Genomic DNA, 19603 nt, shown 5'->3' on the forward strand with positions numbered 1-19603 from the left:
ATAAATCCTAGCAAATTGTATTGCAAATGGGCATCTGTTGGTGAGATAGGAATCCGCTGGTAAGATAGGGATCCTTACCTTATGATTATAAGATGGCCAGACATGACACTCTGCATTTGACAGATGAGATTAGCAGTACTGTATTGTCACATACAGTCACAGCCCAAGTAGGAGCATAGCTCATGTATGGATACAGCAGTCTCATCAAGGACACATGGGCCTGAACTTGGGAGCAAAAACAACACAAAAGGAGCAGTGAGAGATAGAATTACAGTATAAAGAGGATAAGGTGAGCAAAAGATGAGGTCCCCACAAAGGATGTGGCTAGTTTGTTTGAACAATTCTGTGGGCTGACAAGGAATTGAAGGCCATTACTCCAGTTAGGCCATTCGAGACTCCCCCAGTTTTAAATGTCAAGGTAGCACATATCAAGTTCAGATCTTATGCCACAAAACCACTCATTACTTATCTGCAGTTGAAATTCACCCACCTATCTGTATTCTATTTCTAGGGACTGCTCCACATGGATGTCCATCGGTTCCAGTTCTCCTTAGGGACAGCTGGCCTCTTTCAAGGCTTTGCCATGAGTGCTGTGTATAAGAATCTGCTAAGGCCCTGTCTGTCTCACCACCAGCCACAATCTCTCTGCACGCGTGTGAGCCTGTATCCCTGATCTCAGGGAAAGGATGCTCTGAGGCCTGCAGCAAGATGCATTAGGACCTTTCTCCTTGCTGATGCCTCATTCTTTGAATGGGCCTAAAGAATCAAGATACCTATGATCAAGACCCAAACACCATCCTGGAACACAGTTGTACTGGTTTTTGTTCCTAGTCTTCAGGCTGTCCTAACACACAGATGGCCCTCCAATAAATGCCTTTGTTCTTCCTCCAGGATTTTTATTTGTTTTGTTGTTTTCATCCAAAGGTATAAACATACCTCCTCTTCCAGTAACCAAACATGCAATTACTTAGTGGCTGTAAAAGATCCTTGGGGAAGATCTCCATATCTCCTACACATAGCCCAGGAGTCCCAAGTTTCCCTGTAAGATGGCTGAGAACTCTGCTAAGGATGAAGAGCGTTCCTCCCAGACAGCCAGGAGAATCTTAATTTTTGCCTCTTCCTGGCTCTGTGGGAGGCTGCTTTTGTGTTCTGTGTCCTCAGCTCCTTGTCTCAGTAGGTTGTTAAAGGTTTTTGCATAACAGGAGAAAAAGTCTCCAGTCCTGAAGAGATACTTGGTGAAGAGTGTGCTCCAAAAGCACTGAAGGGGAAATGAGGCTGCAGGTTGTTTGCTTGCCTGTCCTGTAACTGGCAGAAACTCCTACCCCTGTGAGAACTTAGGACCTTTCAGGGGATGAGCCAGGGAAGCACCACTCGGAGAGCTGAGATTTTGCGTCCTAGGAAGGACCCACTTGCTCTGCATAGAACAGCCAAACTACCTGTGTGCTTGGAAAACAAAGCCTACAGTTAGGAATGACCCTAATTATTAATTGCTATTTATACAACAACAAATACTTGCAGCTCTACATCTGTCAGCACTGGTGAATGTGACAGACATAATTCGCTTTTGGGAGCTTACAGTTCCGTCATTCATAATCAGTTAAACAATGAATAGAGGCAGGCTTCTGTAGTTGACTACAGAGCTCTATGCTTCTACCCATAATGTACAAGGAAATATAAAAAGTGGGGAAATTTTTGGAGTCTTTGCTCCCATTTCCTGCAGGAGGGCAGGAAATGTATCTCTCCTCCCCTACCTTCCCACCCATCTATATTTTATCCTGTTATACTAAAATAAATCCTTGCAAAAACTTTCCAAAAAAAAGTGGGGAAATTTTTTAATATGACCTGTCATATGCTTGCTTAAAACTCTGCTAGTTTACATGTCTTTCACACAAAGACAAAACCAGTGAGCATGGCCTTTAAACGTGGTTTTGTCAAGCTGTCTCCTTCCTCCCACTTTCACTGTGCTCAATGCTGGATTTCCTTGTCTCTCACACAGGTCTTGTATTTCCCCTCTAGAAAGCCATGGCACAGGTGGTTCCTTTGGTGAGAGCTCTCCCCACTGATTCTCACCTTGTTAACTTTGCCTTTACTGTGCAATATTATAGCCACTAGCCACATGTGGTTAGTTCAAACTATAAAGTAGACCCTGAGTCTTAAAGACTTAGTACAAGAAGAAAGCTATTATAAAATACCTCAGTAATCTTTATATTGGTTATATGCTAAAATGATAATATTTTGGATCTGTATTTCCTTTTGTCTGTTATTTTATATTTTACTGATTTTAATTCTTTCTTATTTTTTAATTGAAGAATAACTATTATATATTTATGGTATACAGCATGAAGCTTTCATATATGAACACATTGTGGAATGGTTAAACTGAGTTAATTAGCATATGTGTTACCTCATGTGATTATTTTGTTGTGGCAAGGACACTTACAGCTTACTCACAGCAATTTTGAAATATCCTATACCTTATCACTAGCTACAGCCATCATGATTGTTATGGTTTGGATCTCAAGTGTCCCCCAAGGCTCATATGCTGAAAGCTTGGTCACCATCCTCTGGTGTTATTGGGAAGTAGGATCTAGCTGTAGGAAGTGAGGTCATTGAGGGCATGCCCTCCAAAGGGATCCTGGGATCCTTCCTTTTTCTCCCTTTGCTTCCTAACCCCCAAGAGGTAAGCAGGTTTTGTCTGCTGCCTGCTTCTGCCATGTTGTACTGTGCCACTGCAAGCCCAAAAAAGCAGAATCAAGTGACTATTGATCTTTGAAACTATGAGCCAAAACAACCTTTTCTCCTTATACACTGATTTTTTCATCTATAAATTGGTATTCCTCATGCTAGAGCAACAGAAAACTGACTAACACAAACTTGTCCTTCCTGTCCAACTGAAACCTTACATTCTTTGAACAATATCTCCTCAAATCTCCCACATAGCCTACAGCCTAATTTCACCTTTTAAAGATAAAAATAAATGTGGATAACAGAAAACCTAAAGTGATAGGTGTGGTTCACATATTTATTTTGGAAAGTACTGCTTAGCTCTGAACTTCAGAGATGCCTGCCCTGACCTCCCTGACTGGATAAAGTCCTTTCCTCACAGGTCCTCATGTCCTCTGGTGACCACAGTACTTACCAAACTCCCCTGTGTGACAATTGGTTCGTGTCTGTACCCACAGTGGATCATTGGCTCCTTGTGTTTGACTGTTATGATGCGTCATTGGCTATCGAGCACCAATACAATTCTTACTCTTTGCAAGTCAATATATATATTCGAATAAATAAATGAGTAACGTTTATCAAGAAGGACATTTGTAAGTGATGAATGACATGGCTAGGGATGAAGTCTGATAACAAATATATGGGGATTTAAAAGTTTTCATTTGGCTGGAGCATGTGGTCAAATCATGAAAGATAAAACTTAAAAGGAATAAAAGTGTAGTCCAGTATATAGATTAAAAAAAAAACCAAATTAATTGCTTTGGTAAAAGTTGGGGGAGCATTTGAATTTATGTGGATCCTGGGCTTTTAATTCATTACAAGATGAATGCTAGCCATTACTGTGAAGCTGCTATTACATGTGATAATGCAAATTTTATTATACAGATGGAAGTAGGACTCTTCCTGTTGAACTGTGTATTTGTCAGAGGAAACCTAGTGTATCACATATCATCTGAGTGACCCTCACAAGAATGATTCTAAAGGAATTTAGATGGATGGAAAGAGACCTTGAAATCTCTGTATTTAGCCAAGTTGAAGAAATAAGAATGTTTTATCTGAAGAACAGGAGAACACGTTCTCTGTTTTTAAAAACCAGAAGTTGTTATGTTGGCAAGTGACACAGATTTTCTGTATTCTTGGTGGAAGCACTAGAGTCTTTGAGTAGCAACCACACAGTACAAAGTTTCAACTTACTATAAAGGACTTTTGAATTAAAATTCCCTGGAGATTTATTGTTTTACATCACAAAGTACTGTCATGTGTTGCATAATGACATTTCAGTTGTCAAGGGACCACATATATGATAGTGACCCCATAAAATGGTATTGTTTAGTGACACGATAGCCATCTTACTTTATATAAGCATATACTATGGTGTTCACACCACAGTGAAATCCCCCAATATATCCCTCTTGTTAAGTGATGCATGACTATAATCCATTTCTTGCTATTCACAGGTTTAAAAGCAGAGACTAGGTATTCAAGAGTTTCCTTAGGTCTGGTTAAATAATTTTGTGGCACTCAGCTCAGCTGTGCGGTTCCTGCCAAGGGCTGGGAAGTCAACCTCTCACATCCCCAGACCACTGCATTTGGGTGTCATGGGGTTGAAACCTCCATGCCAGGACATGCATCATAACTGACAGGGCGTGGGTGAGAGGCTGCCTTGGAATCATCTGGGCTGGGGGCTGCTGCCACCATGACGCTTTCCTAAAATGTCAGGGCATGTGTGATAATGGCCTCAACTCTGTCCTGCAGGAGAGAGTGATGGCAAAAGGGGGCCTCCATCTGTTAACATGGCATGGGTGGCACTTGGATAGCAGTGGTTATTGATGGTAGAGGGAGAGGGACAGGGTCTGGGGACAGGAGGTAAACACAAAGCAACCACAAAAACATCCAGGGGATGTGACAGCAAATGTGAATCGAAGCTCTAAGCCAACAAAACCTGTTTCCTGGTCCTAGAAGACTATACTTGTAAAATACCAATTCAGAGATAAAATTATTAAGAATGCCAAGATGACTGCTGCTAAGCACTGACCTTCAGAGAAGTCCTTTGGCATAGGTCCTGTGTGACTGTGCAAGTTTGAGCCTAACTGTTTGGGGAATGAAGTTTTTTCAGGGGAAACAAAAAAAATGACTTATTCTTTGGTTTTTGGCCAGTCTGGATTGGGACTGAGCACAGAGTTCAGGGGACAAAGAGGACAATGACTGGATCATGCCAGCTGTGACAGTTTCTACTGGAACAGGTGATCAGAAACTCCAAGTGGAGGGCTGGAGCCCCTACTGTGTGACTGATGAGAGTAGCTCAGCCAGGAGGCCTTGAAGAAGGGAATGACCCTTCCACAGGAATGTCACCTGATCCTGGCCCTCCACTTCCTCTCGGGTTTCAGCAACATGGGCCCCTGCTCACATCTGTGCAGTCTGTTTCATCCCTAATAACACAGAAGCACACGAAACATTTTTCTTTGTGCCCCAATGAAAGCCTTGTACTTTGGCTATACCCTTTTCCTCTGAATTCTCTGTAGTGTCTCAGGTGTTTGCCCTGTGATTACTGAAGATTTTCTTTATGCAATTCTCCTGGGAATATTTTTTTTAAAAGCCACATGGGATTCCATTGTCTGAATTTAAGCGACAATAATTTACACAGAAACGTCATAAAAAATAACCGACATGACCTCTATCTGGTTGTTGTAATATAGAGCAAGCAGCTCTCTGCAAACTTCTCCTCTCATATCATTATACACAGATATTTGTTTCTATTTACTATTAAAATACCTTCCTGCTATCTCATATGGAACAGCTTTTGAAGATTCCTGTGAGCCACAGCTGGAAAATTCCTTCTTTGAAGTACCCCATTTATTCATCTTTTGTCAGTGGCAGGCTCTTTATGCTCAGACATTTTATACTTTTCACAGTTATTTCAAAATCTATTTCATTTGACACAGAGTCAATTTATCATTCTGCACACATTCCCCATTCTCTTTCCCCTTGTTTCTCTCACTTTGGCATTCTGCTAAGTTCATCAGGGTACTTTTCTTTTTTTTTCTCTCAAGCTGTACTGAGCACACTAGAAAGACACCAAAAAACCATTGCTTTCAAGTGCTCATATCTCCAATTTCCCCACAGACCCTAATGGTCTCAGAGTCTATCAGTGATAACTAGCAAAAGTTGGGGACTGAAACTTATGAATTTGCCTACTACTGAGATCAGCTGCTCTCAGATATAAATGTGAAAGTGGTTCATTGAAGATACTGCCTGGATTCCATTTCCAATCGAAGCACTGTGATGTTTGGTCTGCTCATGGCTAAATGTTCTCCCAGGCTTTGTCAATGGACCAGTTTAGCACATGGGCAAGTTTTGCATTGAGTTTTCTAGTTGTGGAATGAACAAAGATGAGAGTATCTTCTAGAAACAGCTACACAGAAGAACTTTTTGCTCTAAACTCATTTTAGCTGAGTATTATAATTTTCCTTTTACTGAAGCAGGGGAAAAGACAATTCAGCATAATGGAAATGCAGACAGTTGGTGTTTTGGGATCCTTCCTTCATTTGCTATGATAGCAGACACAATGTAACTCAGCAAAAATTGCACACCTACTCACTGACTTATGGCTACTAACAATACAAATAGTACCTAAGCTTGCATAAATCTTCACAACTAATCACCTCACTGCGCTCTGTGCTCCTCAAAGCTCCTTTAGGGTGTTTATTTTCATTTTGGAAAACTTAAAAGAGCTTCTAATAATAAGCTTTTATTAGTGTTATCATATGCAATCAACCTTTATAAATGTTCTATAGGTGTTTAAAATGCATTATGGTATTTATAGTAGACACAAATCAATGTATTTTAAAACATAGTATTTCTTAAATTAATACTCTTTACAATGTTAATTTATGTTTATTGAGCTGATCTGTCAATCTAAAAGATATAAACAGTCTTATTAGAATGGTGTTTTTGTTCATTTCCCTCTTTGCTTTTTATTATCGTGGTTATCTAGAACTTGGCATCTAAATAGTCATGACTCCCACCTCTTCCCAGCACTTAGTGTTATTAATATTTGTCTTGACACTCTACTTTGTTAGAGCTCATCAAAAAGCAATTCCCACACCTCAGGTAAGAGAAGAGCTACATAGTCTTGGTTGGGACAGATGTTGGCACAATGTGTGGTGATGTCCCCTCTGACTTATTAGAAAGACTCTTCATGGCCCTCTACTGCTCTATTGATCTTAAACTTAGTGGATGCTATCTAAATTGGTGGCAATACCTTGCTCACCACACACAACTTTCAATGTTGCAATGATTGATTTGGGTTTGTGATAATAGAAAAAAATGAGCATTGAAGTCTGTGAGATCCAGGAATGAGAATAATCCTATCATGCAGCAAGAGCTGATGAAAGCAGCAATTAGACCTAAATTGGTGGGGGGGGGGGTGGATAGAAAGGAGCCTTTTTATCCAGAGAACTAGAAAAGTCTTATCTTTAGTCTGTAGATGGAACACATGGGAATTTAAAAGTTAGGTATCCAGGCTAAGCCTCCTCTACCAGTACCCTATAATTATGAAATTCTAAAAATCTAATCTATACGATGGTGAAACCCTATAACTCCCGCCAGAGCTAGAAAGAGTCTTGCTAAAAAGATCTGGGTCACAGTATTAGGAAAGGGAGTCAGGTAGGTTCCCCGAAGCCAGCCTTTGAGTAGAGCAGGACCCTTAAGTTGTGTGAATGATGGCATTTTAATCATCTAACAGTACACTGGCAATTCTGAACTCCATTAATGCCTTTCCTTGGACAGAAACACCTTGAAATTTTCCCTCACTCCTATCAATATCACACTTCTATTTTAGGTGTGTTACTCCCCAGAAATACATTAATTTGCCACTCAGCTTTTCAAAGGTAGCTTATATATCAGAAGAAGGTCTAGAAGTAAAGTCAGTACCTCTATCAAAAGGGAATCAACTAAAATTGGTGAGAAATGAAGCTTGAGATATCTCAAGATATACAATCAGATCTGGAGACAATTTCCAAGTTGGAATTTAAACTATTCAGGCAATTCCTCATCCTTATCTTCCTAGTTTGCACACTTAGATTAAAGGTCTGGTTGATGCAGCACCTACCAAGCACACCAAAGGGCAACTCAGCTCTTTGCAAGACTTGGAGAAGAGAGTTATCGTCTTGACACGCTGTTTGTTATAGTAAAAAGTCTTCACACAGCCATCTGTTTCCTATAACTGTGTTTATTTGTTCACCCTCGAGGAGCAGGGCTGTGGCCAAGGAGTCCCCTGTCACATCAGGAAAGTCAGCATTATCATCACAGTCTTCAGAGGCTAACGATGAAAGTCATGCTGTGTCATTTCTTCACTGTATAAATCAAGACATGTAGTCCTCACTAAATGTTTGTTCAATGACTCATGTTCATGTATTCAATGTCTTCAAAAAACTTCTTCAATCTCACAAAAATCCAAAGGTAAAATGAACACTTTTTAGTGTTGTGTGTATCCATGTTTAAAGTGAAAACTTTAAACATCTACCAAAGACTGGGACGCAGAGAACAGTACTCTGAAGCATGACTGGGGACAGAGAATTAGTCTAGATTGTTCAAAAGTAATTTAGCAATATCTGTCTATTAAAAAAAAAGAAGAAGAACTTCTCATCCAGCAATCTGTCTATGTAAATTTAGTCTACAGAAATCAGAATCCTGAGACCTGATAATATTTAACAAGGTGGTATGAGAGCTGTGTAACTGGTTTTTTTTCACCAAAGATTAAAACTTAAGTGCTCCCCCATCTCAGGTCAAAATTGGCATTTCACTAGAGGCACAAATCTTGCCAGCATTGGAGCTTGGGAGGGGAGGGACTCCAGTGGAAATTCAAGTTTTAAAATTAGCAAAATCAAGTCTTCCCAGCCCAAATATAGCTGTCAATCAAACAAAAGCAACCACATTTTTATTGAAAGGAAGATTTGGCAGAACATCCTTGGAAAGTTATTGGAAAAATTAAATTCTTTTATTTTCATATCATAAGTTAAAATGCCTAGTTTGTAGCTGGGCATGGTGCTATATATCTGTAATCCCAGCTACTCTGAAGGCAGAGGTAGAAGGATCGTGTTCAGAGGCCTGCTCCAGCAGAAGCATAATACCCCATCTGATAAACAAACTGAAAAATGAAAGGACTGGGGCCTGGCTCAAGTGCAAACGTACTTGCCTAATAGGAAAGAGGCCCTGAGTTCTATCCTCCATACTTCCAAAAACAAAAGCTTCATGTGGAACCAATACATTTGGTTGTGTACAATGTGCCATACATTCATAGCTCTTGCAAATGACAAACAAAACAAAAAACAAATAATATAAAAATCAGAGTTGAATAAACCATGGAATTTTACACATGCTTTAAAATAAAATGACCATATTTATTAGCCTGGAGGAATAGTGTTTGAGGAGAAAAAGAAGTGACAGTTAAATGTCGTGTAGGATCCCACTGAGTATAAACAACACGAAACAATTTCCTTCCACCCTTATGTTACTAATACTGGCAGGTAGTGTCAGCGGGTGAAGGAAGAAGTTAGGGGAGGGGTAAAAGAGAAGAGAGGTTAGGAAGAAAGTATTTATGCTTTCTGTATCTATTTGCATGAAATTATTATTTGAATGGTTGCAGTATATTGATGAATTTTTAACTTATGAAATAAAAATTTGGCAAAAATACAAAAGTTCAATTAATTGATTTTCACAGAAATGGGTGTATAAATAAAAATGAAAACAAGATGGAAATGCAAAATACAGCTTATTACTTTGGGATGTTTATTTTATAGTGTTATTACTATCTTTGGTAGTACTGGGGTTTGAACTCAGGGCTCCCTGCTTGTGAGGCAGGCATTGAGCCACACCTCTAGTCCTGGGGTATTTCTTTATAAACCAATAACTTAGTGTGTCTGCGGAGCACCTGCCATGTGTAGCATCTGAGTGGAGAGCTCTCGAGTGCATCTCATTTAGTACATCTGCTACAGTCAGTGATGTAGGAAGTGATTTTATGGCTCTTGTAGACAAAGCTGTGATTGCAAAGAAGAAAATTTGGAACATATGACATCCTGAAAATTTAAAGTTTGCTTCTGTGAATTTCAGAGCAGAGCTAAAAAAAAAATAAAGACAGGAAGAAGTAAAAAAGAGGTCAAAGATAATTGCAAGCTGAGAAACCTGGGTCAGTTCTGGCTAGGGATTGATTTTTAAAAAGAGTGAAATCTACTCCAAACAGGGCTATGTGTGATGTATGACCAGCTGTCAGTCATTTCATTTAGAAATTTTCCATGGTTTTACTTCCTTTACATCCTTTTTTCTCTCTTCTGCTCCATGCCCACCTCAAAGTGAGGCATCTTCCCTAAAAATAAATAATAAAATCATAGTTCCATAATTCATGTTCACCTGTCTACATCAGTAAGTAGTATGTGTGTGTGTGTGTGTGTGTGTGTGTGTGTGTGTGTGTACCAGGGATTGAACCCAGGGTCTTGCCTCAAATCCACCACCCTCCTGCCTCTGCCTCTCCTGTAGTTGGGATTAAAGACATGCACCACAGCACCCATCTAATTATTAAACTTTAAGTCATAAATATCTGTAACACCAAATCTGACTGAGTTGACACATAAGTTTGTTTTTTCAGATCTCCAGTTTTAACTTCTCCAGCCAGAGGAAACGTGATCGCTAAGTAAAGGGGCTCCGGAATGTCAGAGAATCCAAAACTGAGAGATAACCTCAGAATGCCTCATTTCTCATCTTGACTTGGCCTGACTCCCTTCCTTGCTAATCCATGTTTTTTGAATTTCTTTTTCTCTACAATGATAACCACTAAATGCTCTCTCCCTAGGCAACCTACATAAATCCACCTCTCCACCATGTTTATCATCTAGAGAGTCTCCATCTTCAGTTTTCTCTTGTCGTCTTCCCTGCCTTCAACATTTGAATATAATGGTCCATGACATACAGGTGTTTGCTTCAAAGTCTCCAGACTTAGGCAAGTGGGTGGGTGCCATGTTTTCAAAGCCACTTTTCGAGTTCCCTCTGAATTCTGAGGTGCCTTGTTTAGCCACAGCTCCTACCACTGAGGTGCCACTTCTGCATGGCTCTGCCCTCCTCAACTGAGGGCACCCTTTCTCTGCAGCTTGGGCAAGTATGTGGGGCAGAAGGGTCTTGATGACAATCTAGAGAATAGACAGTGAGGGGTGGTTATATTACAGAGGGAAAAAATGCCCAATTTAATGTTAAACATCTTCATTTTGTAAGTATATTAACTACTTCCTAAAATACAGATGCTCTTGTACTGTGTGTCCTTTATTTAACTTTCTGCTATGGTCTCATCATTCCATCGTCTATGAATTAGAATCTCCTGGAGAGTTTTTACCCATCTCAGTTCATAGCTCTTCCCCCAAACCCACTAGATCAGAATCCTTTGGGATGGGATCTCAAACATTTTTAATGCTACTTAGTTGACTCAAATGCTGAGCCAAATTTGAAAACCACTGCTCTAAATATTTCTTTTATTTCCCTCTTATATTTCGTCAGACTCCTGAAGTCTTCTCTTCTACAGCTCCCAAGAAAACCAAATTTTCTCTCATTTCATTAAGAGCCATTCAGATCTTTCATGTTTGTGTATAGTACACTGCACTTTTGGCCTTATACTAACTCACTCATGCTGTGCCCATGGGTGCTCATGTTCTCCCCACAGGCAAGGGGCAAAAATAGGCCAAAACAAAAGAACTATTTACCCCAAAGATGAATTATGTCACTAGCAGAGAAAGCAGACACAGCTGCAGTCAGTTTTTGTTTAAATAGTGTTTTTTTCCCCTTAACTGTACACATGGAAAAAGTTCTTTGAGCCCCTTAAAAATACAACACTTTGCACATCTAAAAGCCTTTTCTGTTTGTACAATGTACACCTCTGCTTCCTCAGGAGATCAGAATGTCCTTTTGCCCAAGTGGTGTGATCTCCAAGAGAGCTGTCCTCACCCCAAACACACAAAACCAGACTCTCCATGTGAGACCCCAGGGCATTCCTGCCTGATGCCTGGGGCTGGATAAAATGAGCTGTGAAGTCTTTTTGATCTTCAACTCCTAAGAGCCTGATTCCTCCGCAGGTGTGGGAGGAGAACCTGGAGAGAGCTGACCCACAGGTGTGAACTGACTTCGACAACCTCTCCTCTGGACTTCTCTTTGCATGAGTGTAATTGCACATTTTAATGGGCACTTTTATGGAGGATTGGATGAGAACAGATGCCAATGAGAAACTATGCATTTGATTGCTTCATCAATCCATCACCTAAGATTTTTTTGTTCCATCACCCAAGATTTGCCCTTTCCAGAACAAACAGCATTTCCAGCCTCTATATCCAGGTGCTTTGGAGGTCTCATAAAGATGCCAGTGGGAGCCTGTGGTTGTGTTTTTGGAAGACTAATTACTAAAGCAGCTAGGAGCTCCCTGGGACCCAGGATTCCTTCAATCAATGGGACACTTGTGTTGTCTATGGTGGCAGTATAGGTGGTCTCCCAAAGTCTTGGAAGGAAATGATAGTTCTTTTTTTTTTATTACCCACACATTCCCAGCTATGGCAAAATTCTGTTGCCTTGAGATAATTAACTGTTGGATGTGTTGGTAGTGACAGTGTTTTGGTAAGTGGGAATTATATGTACTTTCTTCATATATTTGAATAGATTCAAGATTATTGCTATTAAACAATCTGTCTCTCACCTCCATTGCAATATGTAACTTTGAACCTGATAGAAAGGCAAGAAGTTACAGTGAATGTTTGGGAGTCTTGCAAGTGCAGAGTGTGTGCATGGTAATGGGCCACACGTGCCATCCTTTATGTGTGTGGGGCGGGGGAGAAAGATGGAGGACTGTGGGATAATTAATGGAGTAATAGCTCAAGAAGACTTCAGTAAAAAATCACATAAATGATCGCCTTTCTGCCACCAGTCTTTTCCTTGCTTGGGTTAGGATTTCTACAGCTAGGAAATTACATTCTTTGTCTGCTTCATTTGATAGTAATTTATCTACTGTTCTTTGAAATGTTTAAATACTTGACTGTCTTGGACGTGATTTTAAAACAAAAATTCTAAAACAAAATTACAGGTCAGTTTTCACTGAGCTTAATTTATTGCCGGAGAAATCTTTTCCAGCCTAATGTGTTCAGCCAGAGGAAAATGGCTTTGCATAATCAGGACTAAGTAGTTATTGATGGAATAAATGAATAAAATAGCTTACGGCATGTAATGCACAAAATTTGGCGTGCTTTATGGTGCTTCATGCCTATAATCTCAGCTACTTGGGAAGTAGCGATCAGGAGGATGGTGGTTCAAGGCCAGGCAGGGCATAAAATTCATACGTCCCCATCTCAACCAACAAGCCAGACCTGGTAGCACACACAGATGACCCCAGCTATGAGGGGGAAAGCATAGGTAAGAGGAAGGAGGTATGAGGTCAGCATGGGCAAAAAACCAATGCAAGACCCTAGGTGAAAAATAACCTAAAGCAAAATGGGTTAGAGGTATGGTTCAAGTGGTGAAGCACCTGCCTAGCAAAACCCCTGTACCATCAAAAAAAAAAAAAGTGACATGAGGATGTTACCATTTCCTCAAAGCTTTTTTTTGTCCCCTTTTTACCACCTCCATGGTAAATTTTCTTCTACTTCTCCTACTCTCAAAGAAGAAAGGGCAATTGCTTTGGTAAAGCACTAAGTGAAATGAGATGACTTTGCACTTGAGGTGAGAAAAGCAGAGTGTCCCCAGCCCCAGGCCCTGCCTGGACGTAGGGTCAGTTAGCCTTATTGTGGGCACTGGTTCTTGCCTGACTCACTGCTTACTGCTAGCCCAGTAGTCATTCTTGCCAGCCTCCCTGCATCCCTTGCAACACACGACAAAGTAGATCCCTGGTCCTCTCCTCAGTCTTTGAAAGTACGGGGTCTTCCCTCATTTAACTCAGCCGCGTGGCTCTCAGGATGCCACACTTCCAGGTTGGTGCCAACTTCCCTGACTTCTCTTTTGTGTCCTTTCTTCCCCTGCTTCCAGCTGGGGAAGATCTTCATTGCCAGCTCTCTGCTTATTGGTTCAGGATTTCCCCAGAAAGCTCACGGTATTTTCCTCTATCTCTATTCCTTATCTTAGAGTTTGAGACTCCTAAATCTTTATCAAGAGGTTTTACTGTCCTTGAAACTCAGTCCTTTGTCTCCAAATGGACACTTCCACTGGGAAGACTCCTCGTACTTTTGAAATCGAGTCACCAAGAATGGAGGAGTTTACCACCTGACATAGCAGCACCTTACAATGAGGCCATGACCCAGACTTCTGTCAGAGAAGGAGAAGCTCTAAGTGGGGTACCAAAGAAGGAACCCACCATGGGGACTTCACTTTGCTATGTCATGACAGCTGGCAGAACAGCTCACAGGCATCAGTTGCTTCTGCCTTTGGGGTAAGAGCTTGAACTCAGAAGAGCAGGCGGTCAGGAAGGAATGACAGATGTGAAGTGTAGACAAGTGCACACTTGTCTTCCATATCTCCCTTCTGTTCCTCTGAGCATCTGGCTTCCAGGATCCGGCTGATCAGCAGGAACCCTGGGTTGTGGGGCTAAACAGGCCACAGGTCTAGCTCTGCAGTGGATGTAGCAGGTGCTGAAATCGTTGTGGGTTCACGGAAAGGAGCCTCACCTGTATCAAGGCCCTCAAATGCACGGTCACAAACAGCACGACTGCTTCACTTCCCCCTCCCAAATCTCACAGAGTTCCCTTGTCCTTGTGGCCAACTCCAGCCCAGAGCCATAAGGGGATGGAAGAGAATTCCAGGAACTCATTACACCAGTCACCTTGACACAGTGCAAAGTCGCCTACCAAGTGCTGCTACTGTTCCCAGCCATTCCACCACAGCCTTCTCTACCTTAGTTCTGCATTCAGTTGAGGACTTATTTTTATTTAAGCACTATGCTATTTGAAAGTTTGCAACAAGTTGGCACTTCTCAGAATGGTGCTTTGGGGTTTTTTTCTTTTTAACATGTTTTCTGTAGAGGGATTTTAGGTGATCTGGAGGAGGCACCTTTGGGGTACAGAACAGAGCACTCTGGGCATTATCCTTGCTTGAACCTGAACAATTTTGCATTTATCTGTTTTATGTATTCAGCTTCTCCATGAAGTTTCATTTGTAGAAAGTCCACCTGTCGGTGCTTGAAGAAAAGAAAAATGAGTTGGGCATGGTGGTTTGCGCCTGTCATCCCAGCTATGCGGGAGGCCAAGATCAGAAGGATCAGGCTAGCCTTGGAAAAGAGTTCACAAGAGACCCCATCTTGATGGGGAAAAAAAACTGGGTGTAGTGGTACATGCCTGTCTTCCCAGCTATGGTGGGAAGCATAAATAGGAGAATCGTGGTCCAGGCTGGTCTTTGCAAAAAGTGAAACCCCATCTCCAAAATAACCAGACAAAAAAGGGCTGGAGCCATGATCCAAGTGGTAGAGTGCCTGCTAGCTAGTGCGAAGCCCTGGGTTCAAACCAAAAAAGAAAATAAAGAAAAAGAAATGGTGTAAGAGGACTGAGGATGGAAGGAAGGAAGAGGGAAGGAAAGAGGGAGCGAAGAAGAAAACCAGTAGCATAGAGGATCAGGTCTTCATCTCCAACCTCAGCCATAATTACTCTTGTCTGACTGAGTCTCACACCCATCTCTCAAAAGGCTGTGTTTATTGTCAGTTTCATGCTTTGACTTGAACTGTTTTTAAATTTTGACCTAGAATGCCCTTGGCTTTTCCTAAGACAACTGTAGACCAATGTAGTCTGTGAGTCAAAGTAGAGGGCTTCAGTGTTGTCACCTAGAAAAGAGAGGATGCTGTGTCTTTTAAATATACACATATGCCTACACGCATATTTGCATCGAAAGATAATTTTATATGAAAACCTTTATGTAAATAACTTTAGATCTATAAATTTGTGTCTGAGTGACGTCACCTCATGGAGGTAGGTAAAGATAAAAGGTATCAGAAAACATTCAGAAGAAGGAGGAAATATGTTAGCATTTATTAAGGTGCCTCCTAGGCACAAGGTCTCATAGTAATGATCTTTAATTTTCAAAGCAACCAAAGATGTAGGCGTCGTAAGCCTCATATAGCCACTTTATTGAAAATCTAAATTTTTTGGTGGGACAAACATGAAACAGTTTTATTTTTTTATAATTACCTTGCTAACCACATTCTCTATTCTGGGCAGTAGAGATGTTTAATGACGTCTCAGTTTGATTCTCTGACTTTTCAGTCCCTTTTGGCTTTTTGAAGTGTTTCATTTGGGTTAAGAATCAGTCCTGCTTATAAAAAGCCTTCCATCTCATTCCTAATGCCCTCTGCCTTTTCCCGCCTGCCTGGGTGGCCAGGCCTGTGGCTGCAGTGGCTTTGGGAGGGATGGGCTGGGTGGTCTGTTCGACATAGCTCCTCTTTCCCTCCCTTTCCCCAGCCCTCCTTCTTCCTTTCCAGTTGTGGTTGGAAGGGGAGAGAAAAGACAGAAGTCTTTTTATTAAATACTCTTAATGAGGTCACAGTTCTTGTCTTGGAAAAGTATCCATGCTCTTTTAATTCATTTCTTTGGACTCTACACTTATGAGTGGTGGCTCCAACTTGCTGGCTGGATAAAGAAGTCACTCCTAGCAACTCGCTTAGGTATTTATGGTTCTTCCTCAGATCTGTTCCCAATGTTTTGGTGTGTGTACATCTTGGGCCTCATGTGAGGCTGTCCCTAGTAGAACATTAATGTAAATCTTTTCTATCCTCCATAATGGAGTTTGGGTTTGGGTATCCATCTTGCATATCTGATTGGAGCTGAGCACTGGAATGGAACTGAATGCCTGTGTTCCACTAAATTCATGTATTGAAACCCAATTCCTGGTGTGATGGTATTAGGAGGCAGGGCCTCTGGGAGGTGATTATGTCAGGAGGGTGACCTCTTCATGAATGAGATTAATGGCTTTATAAAAGAGACCTAAGTGAGCTCCCTCCCCTCCCTTCCATCATGCGAAGACACAGAGAGACGGTGTCATCTTTGTACCAAGAAATGAGCCCTCACCAGACATAGAATCTTCCAGTGTCTTGACCTTGGATTTCTTAGCCTCTAGAACTGTGAGAAATAAATTTCTGTTGTTTGAAAACTGCCCAGTCTATGGTATTCTTTGATAGCAGCCATCGCAAATGAAGCCAGAGTCTGTCACAAATAGTAAAGATGTGGCATCTGAGCTATTTTATGCTGAAAGTTACTGGTGTCATGTCCAATTAGGACACCTACCACAGTGCTCTTGCTTCTGATGAGAAAAGTGAAGGTTAGCACTTCTAGCATGATACCATGAAATCAGTGTTAGGACTCGGTGAGCTATTCAGCAAGTATTTGTAAAACATGTGTGAGTGGTATGCACCACTTGGATATGTTGTATGGGTAATTCCATAAATGAAATTTCACATGTATGCAAAGAGGTAGAAAATCTCAAAACTACACTATTTTAATGTAAATGTAATTTTTAAAATTTTTCTGTGATTGATATAATCTTTCTCATAAGCCTCTATCTGCTGAATGTCGGCTAAGAGCAAGGGGTGATATCCAAACTTTCCAACTTATATTTTAGAACTGGAGACTGGAGCTGTCACTTTATCTTATTAGATCTTGTTAAGACAATGCTCAATTAAGAGCTTTATTCTCTCATCACAGCCACTTCTGTCCATACAAATTAGAGGATTTATGTGACTTCAGGGCCATCTGATGGTCTCATAGCTTGATGGTTTACTCTAGTAGTGAATGTTGACCATGTAGGTCAATGTTGGCCATGTAGGGCACCTTGTAGGTTCCTAGAGCTGTGTTGTACAATCTTGTTTCTTTACTGATTCCAAATATTTTGTTTCTTGAATCCCTGACCTTTTAAGCATTTTTGGAATTTTATCCCAGAGATAGAGAATCTTCTAGATCTCCTACACAACCATAGGAATGTGGGATGAGCCACATTCACTAGTGTCAGCTTTAGTTCATTTGCCTAATTGTCTACATTCATCAATGCTACACTATTGACAATCTTTAACCTAGAAGCTGATGGTCCTTTCAGCCATTCATCTTGACCTTGGCAGTTACCCACAGTTATACAACACCTTCTCTGTGAATGCTGCTCCCCTTATAAGGGTACTTATAGATGTGGAGGAGTTCATGTTCAATCTCCTCACTCTACATTGTTTGCTCTGCTCTTCCCACACTCCTGTAAGTGGGAAGCAAGAAGACTCCTACTTCCTGTCAAATGGGACTTCCTCCTTCTTATTTTCGTCTTCTTGGGGATGCCTAGCTTCATGGGTTAGCTTCCTCCTTCATTGGTATTATGCAATACAGGAAGAGAAACCAGCTTACTGATAAAGGGGAAGAAAAACTTTGAGATTTTCAGAAACCATTTTTCTTACTTTTCATTATAAAGAATTCTTCACCTATTATTTCACTGTAGGGTTTTTAAGTTTTTAAGAAAATATCAAGAAATTTAATGAAAGAGATTCTGGAAGGTAAGACAACTTTAATTGTAAATTCTGTTGTTCAAACACCTCTGCCAACTATTGAGAGGTCCTAATACCTCAAATAATGAAACATCATATTGTATGGACTGTCTCTTCTGGACACCCATGCACACAGGGTCTTAACACACTCAGAGCAAAAGTCTATCCTGAGAGTGTTTGAAACTATATTTTTAAAACTAATATTTGCATGTGGTTCAATGAGAATTCAAACCAAAAGCAAATTCTTGAGGTTGTATAAGTAGAAATTCAAAATATGTCCTTAAACAGTAAATACTTAGGTAAGTAGATAATATTCTTTCTGTGTATGAGATAGAGACAGAAATTCATTATTAGAAGTGGGTGCTATTTTTATGATACATCATCTAAGATTATGGACTCAAACTGAGGTAGAAATCCATTCTGAAAAATGTACACTATTTCTGTGAAACCACAGTTGGATGAGGAAAGAAAAAAATGAGCTAAGTTTAACAAATTCCCCAAAACATTTTCTTTGTGAATAGATGTTTTATATACGTTACCTACAAAGATGTGATTTGCTTGTAGCTGGCAGCATTTAGTTAATATTTAAGAGCAACTTCCTTACAAATTTTGGATTTAAATTCTTTTCAAAATAAATGCCTCTGGTTAGCCTTATTATGCATTTAATAGTATTTTCCATGAGCTGTCATAGTCCCTGTCCTCAAAGCGTTTCTGAACTTAGGAAAGATGTCTCTTTCACTAAGAGACATTCAAGCAACAAGGTTACTCACAATGCTTAGACAATTGCACATCTAATGCTAGTTTTTGACAATTTTTTGGGACAGGTCATCAAGAAATCACAAGCATGGCACATCTAAGGCTCACAAAGAGCAAGTCTTTTTGGGAGAAATTATTTTGGATTGTTCTTACAATAATGGAGATAAAACTACCTGCTAAAAGGGACTTGGGGTGCTGGGTACTCAGTGTTTTGTGTCAGTAATGGAAGGTGAGGAGGATACAAACCACACACTAGATTTAAACAGAGGAGAAAGTTTCAAAGAACTTTTGAACCCCAGGCACCGTGAACAGTAACCAGTGTAGAGAAGCTACAAAGTTAAAAACAGTATCTACTATAGCATCTGACTGATGTTCCAAAAGCATTTTAGAAGGTAATGAAAACTGTAGTCATTGACTAAGCAATTGGAAAGATGTCACTTAGGTTTTTCATAGATGCCACAGATTTTCACACCAAAAAGTTTTTGACTAAATTTCATTTTATTATAGGTATTACCAACGTGCATCAAGAACAAGCTGGTTTAAAAATAGAGACATTTATCTAGGAATCTTACTCAATTCTCACCAAGACTCTTAACTGTTGTGGGTACG

The sequence above is a fragment of the Castor canadensis genome, chromosome 11 (assembly GCF_047511655.1).
Source record: "Castor canadensis chromosome 11, mCasCan1.hap1v2, whole genome shotgun sequence".
In the NCBI taxonomy this organism is placed as follows: Eukaryota; Metazoa; Chordata; class Mammalia; order Rodentia; family Castoridae; genus Castor; species Castor canadensis.